This window comes from Camellia sinensis, chromosome 11 (assembly GCF_055761805.1).
Source record: "Camellia sinensis isolate YWXY chromosome 11, ASM5576180v1, whole genome shotgun sequence".
Classification (NCBI taxonomy): Eukaryota; Viridiplantae; Streptophyta; class Magnoliopsida; order Ericales; family Theaceae; genus Camellia; species Camellia sinensis.
In genome coordinates, this window is record NC_138971.1 from 122680685 (window position 1) to 122685805 (window position 5121).

The 5121-nt window shown below is 31.8% G+C and overlaps 1 long non-coding RNA gene and 1 other non-coding gene across 2 annotated transcripts; one reads left to right on the top strand and one right to left on the bottom strand.

Moving 5' to 3' along the window:
• Window positions 1-228: 228 nt before the first annotated feature.
• On the bottom strand, window positions 229-548 carry LOC145802110 (uncharacterized). The gene is made up of 2 exons (XR_014344450.1): window positions 407-548; window positions 229-375 (listed from the first exon to the last, which is right to left on the bottom strand). It is a non-coding gene; the product is annotated as an uncharacterized LOC145802110 (long non-coding RNA).
• A 3212-nt stretch (window positions 549-3760) lies between these two features.
• On the top strand, window positions 3761-3905 carry LOC114289111 (small nucleolar RNA snoR83). The gene has a single exon (XR_003638506.2). It is a non-coding gene; the product is annotated as a small nucleolar RNA snoR83 (small nucleolar RNA).
• The last annotated feature ends 1216 nt before the right edge of the window (window positions 3906-5121 follow it).

Below are 5121 nucleotides of genomic sequence, written 5' to 3' on the forward strand. Positions count from 1 at the left end.
TCCCGACATTGATTCCGGTTAGTTTCTACAACGGTCCGACATGACCCCATAAACTGTCTTCTACAACGGTCCGACATGACTCCATAACCTGTCTTCTACAGCGGTCTGACACCGCCATCCAGTGTCCTCTACACCATTATGACACCACCATACCGTGTCCTCTCCAACGTTATGGCACCACCATTCAGTGTCTTCACCAACGGTCTGACACGACCATACAGTGTCTCCTATCCTTTTTTATTTTTATGTATTTTCTTGTTTTGTTACTCTCTTCAAACTCAAGTTGGTTAGTTTCTATCCTCCTTGAGTTTGCGGGGGGCTGTTAGAATTTACCACTCACCTACTACCTCCACTATCTTTCTCCACACCTACCACCTCCACTATCACACACTCCACTACCATCCACCTCCACTATCACACACTCCACTACCATCCACCTCCACTATCACACACTCCACTACCATCTTCTCCTCTATATATAGGAATTGTAATATACAGAATATAATCAATCTTGTATCAATATATCAATCAATAATACATAAAATTTTACAATTTGGCATTTGTCAAATTTGGCAACAACCATATTGAACCATTAGAGAATCACTTTTCACTCAAAGTTGCTATATTGCTTTGGTAGTTTTAATGACAAACCATTGGACATGTTCTAAGTTAGTATACTTATCGATACCGATCAAGTTAATTTTTTTACATGTATGTTTTCTCTTTGATACCTATGAAATGAATAATTCGGATCACCACCGGAGATCTTATGGGGCCTACAAAGTGGAGTCTTGATGGGTATAGAGATGATGAAATCTTGAGATGTGTTGCTAAAAAAAAGGTCAAAATTGTTATAATTCAACACTTTTTTATTTTTTCCCTAAAATAAATGAAAAACACTAAAATTCAAGTTATGTGATCTTTTATTTTTAAGAAAGTCTTTAAGAATGTCTCCAATCTTTCATTAATTTTTTGTTTATCTAATTTGATTCTAAATTTGAATTAAAAGTTTGATTCAATGTGAATTACTGCAATCCTTTCATTAAATTCTTTTTCAAAATTTCTCTTTTATCCTAAATTCCCCTTTTCATCAAATTTGATGACAAAAAAGTATCTTCAATGCTTCATCTTTCAAAATTTTCACAAAATTCAAATTTGATTAAAAAAATGACACTTCTTTAATTTAATAAACATTTGATAAAAAAGAATAAAATATTTTTTAAATAATTTTTAACGTGAAGGATTACCGATGTTTTTATTACACTCCTTTTTCCATTATTGATTTTGAAATTAACTTCATCAAAAAAAAACTACGTAGAGACTCCAACTTCTTACAAAACTGATTTTTTTTTTCACTTATACAAACTTTCCGTAATCCAAAAAAAATGTTTTACTCCTCTGAATCTTCGGAGATGGAATTTTGTGACAACAGAATTAGTTTTTTTTATTTTAAAAATTTTCTTGATCATGTTACTATATTTAAATTTGTTTATAAATCATTTCTTCTTTTGTGATGTGTATTTGGGGGGATTGGACCCTCTCCAATTGGGTATTTCAATTGGACCCTCCCCCATTTTGTAGTTATGTTTTAAACAAAACTCCTTTCCCATTTGCATAAAAGATGGAAGCAAAATGAGACTAATGAACAGTAAACCATGGTAAAAAAATAGTATTGCTCAAACTTTTTTCTTCGATTTGCTTTTTTCACTAGATTACTTTTCTTAATCTTTCTTTCTCTCTTATGGAGCTTAGTAATGGGTGTTGTAGTAGTCTTTGTATCTTTTCTGTAAGTGATTTTGGTGAATGTTAAAATAGTGGAATGAAATAGAATGGATTAGTATGATTTATGAAAAACCTAATATAATGGCTTGTTTAAATAACTCATGCACTATAAACTAGATTTCTTTCTCCCCGTAAAAAAAAATGTTGGCTTGGCCGTTACATATTTTGGTGATTGTTGGGAGTATGTGTTGAAGATTTAAGCCAAAAAGAAAATGTGCATAATGAGGATTGAAAAAAAGAAAAGAAAGATAAACATAGATAAATTTTTCTTTTCTTTTTTTTTTAACACAGACTAATCTTAAATGCCTTTCTTAAGACCATATACTTTGGTAAGTTTTGGATCCCCAATTGTCAAAACCAAAATTGATGTCTAATTGTCCCTTACATTGATTTTTTTGCTCATATATATTTCCAGGATTTATAAATTTACATTTTATTTAAGAGAAAACTAAACTTGTAGGTTCTTTTGTCCTCTCTATTTTTGTCCCTTTTTTTTTTTTTCCTTTAACCTCTTGGAATATGAGGAATATAAAGGTAATAAAACTAGATAAGAAAACATGTGAAGAAAGTGAGTTGGACGGTGTGTGATGGCGAGTGGTGCCTGATAAATGATAGATACTTTTAAGCAGTTAGAAAGTTTATTACATACTATGTGACGTGATTTGAAAATACTGAACATTAGGAATTTTTTTCTCTTAATTACTTTTTTTGCTTTAATTCATCTAATCTAACTTTATTATTATTTTTCATATTTTATTTTATTTTTTTGTTTCATGTATCGATACTAGAATGGCTATTGAACGACTTTCAAATCCTTTTTAACTTTTGCCAATTTTTAGGGCGACAATTTCATTTTTAAAGTTGCCTTAGTTGATGTAATTGATGACTTTTTACATTAATCATCTTTGCAATAACTCTTTGGTTTAGCCACATTCAATCATTATATAAATGCAATGATTTTTGTTGACAACTTATTTGGGTAAGTTTGATCAAAGAATGGATTTACTCGACTTAGATTTAAATTTATACTATATATGTCTTTCAAGTTTAGAGTTTCATAAACTGTATGAGTGGTAAGAAGGAGAGTGCCTTTAGATACGGGTGATACGCTAATATTTATATGTGTCATGTATATGTAGAGAGAGAGAGAGAGTGGTAAGAAAGAGAGTGCCTTTAAACACGGGTGATACGCTAATATTTATACATGTCATGTATATGTAGATAAAGAGAGAGAGGGAGAGAATCTCTTCCTGCCTTTCGCTTAGGAAATTTGCAAGAAATCTGAAATGAATGAGAGTCAAAGAAAGGGATGTTCATGTTCCATTGGATGGGTTATGTGCTTGGCCATCTTTGGCAAGGCATATTTGTTAGCTAAAAATAATAATAAAATAGCAAGCAAACATGGAATTTAGCACAAAAAATACATTAATAGATAAGATTTTTTTTTTAAATGTTGGTTCATCAATATATTTTTTGTTTTCAATTCTGTGTTTTATATTTTTTCTTTCTTTCTTTTTTTTTTTTTTTTTTTTTGGTAGTTTTAGCTATATTGGAATTGGAATAAAAATAAAATAATAATAATAATATGGCAATACATTGGGAATTAGCTAGTTCAGTTAACGTAACGTGGTGTTAACATTTCTTTATAAGTTCAAAATTCAAATTTTCCACTAAAAACTTAATGGTACAACTTAAAATACGCTTAAGTTCATTGACAAATTCTATTTTCACGCATTAAATTATTTCAATTCACATCATTTTTAAGTACACACACTTTATAATTTGATTATTAATCATTTCTCAATCCATATCTTAAATGTATCAATTATACCTTTCTTTCGGGCCCTTCAACCCTCCTTCCACGCACTCTTACTACTAAGATTTGGAAATTTGTAGATCCACAGTACTACAACAGTCAACGTGAAGATTCACAGTGAAGAACCAAAGTACTCTATTGAAGACCTCCATTCCATTGAAGACCCCATTAAAAAAAAGTTGTAAGTCAAAAACAGAGTGCTTAATCTGATTTATGGGAGGCCAAGAGCAAGCTCTGTGGAAGTTCCGCTGATAACGCCTCTTCTCTTTTCTAAGAAGGCGTTTACTAGTAGCTTTTCCATACGTTACTTCACAAATTTTACATGGGATTTATCCCCTAAAAAAAAAAATTTGTAACTCGACAGTATAGAGCCGAATAAAACAATACAATTCGGCACTTGAGAGCCGAAATGTATTAATAAATTTGATTTTTAAATATCAAAAAAATATTAAAAATTGGTATTAAAGTGTCGGAAAAAAATAACTCCGCAGTTGATATCCGAATATGATGATATAATTTGGTACTGGTTGTCTGAGTGAAAACTGTGAAAAGAAAAAAAAAATGTGCATGAAAAAATTGACCTTTTCATCATTGATTTTGCTGTTACTAGACATATTTTTGCTTGAGTTTGAATTTTCATTATTTTGCAACTCCTCCATAACAAAATCAAACAAAAATCGTGGAACTAATAAAAAATAATATAAATAATAGAGTATAAACATAGGGATTAAAGCAATATTATAATTGTTATGAGAGTATTGTTTTATAAGTAATAGAGGAGTATAGAGTGTGTAGTAAGCAAAGTGACAACAATAGAGAAAAAAAAAGAAACTAAACAGGTTTAGTTTTTTTTTTTTAAGTCAAAAGGTCTATACTGAGATTTTTTTTTTTATTTGTAAAAGATGTATACAAAGAATATTTTCAAATAATATTGTGGGTGTTGGTGGACGTTCATCATGGTCATTTTAATTTAGAATATAATTGTCATTAAAATGATATTTCATTAAGAGTGCTGTTATTAGCACCTACGTTTTTCCTTCGGACCCCCTCATTTTCTTTATTTTTTTATTACAATTTTGTCCTAACACTAATTTACATTTTTATCCATTTCCATCCTTTCAACCCTAACCCTAATCCTAACCATCCACCTCCACTTCCACTCCACTGCGGCCGGCAGCCCCTTTCTCTCTTCTTTTTTTCTTCTTCTTTTTCAGCAGATCTGACCACCCTCCTATCACCTCTCACTACCGTGATCCCCTTCCATCTCTCTCTCTCTCTCTCTCTCTCTCTCTCTCTCTCTCTCTCTTCTTCTTTTGGATTTGTGGTCGTCCCACCATCGTGAACTCCTCACCGCCAGGTCGTCGAGTCCGACCATCTTCTTCTTCTGGGTTCGTGGTTGTCCTATCGTTGCAAACTCCTCACCGCCATAGCCGTCGAGTCTGACTTCGATCTCGGTCCCTAACCATCTTCTTCTTCTTCTTCACCTTCTCTCAAAACCTTACCCCTAGCCCTAGGGTTTTCAG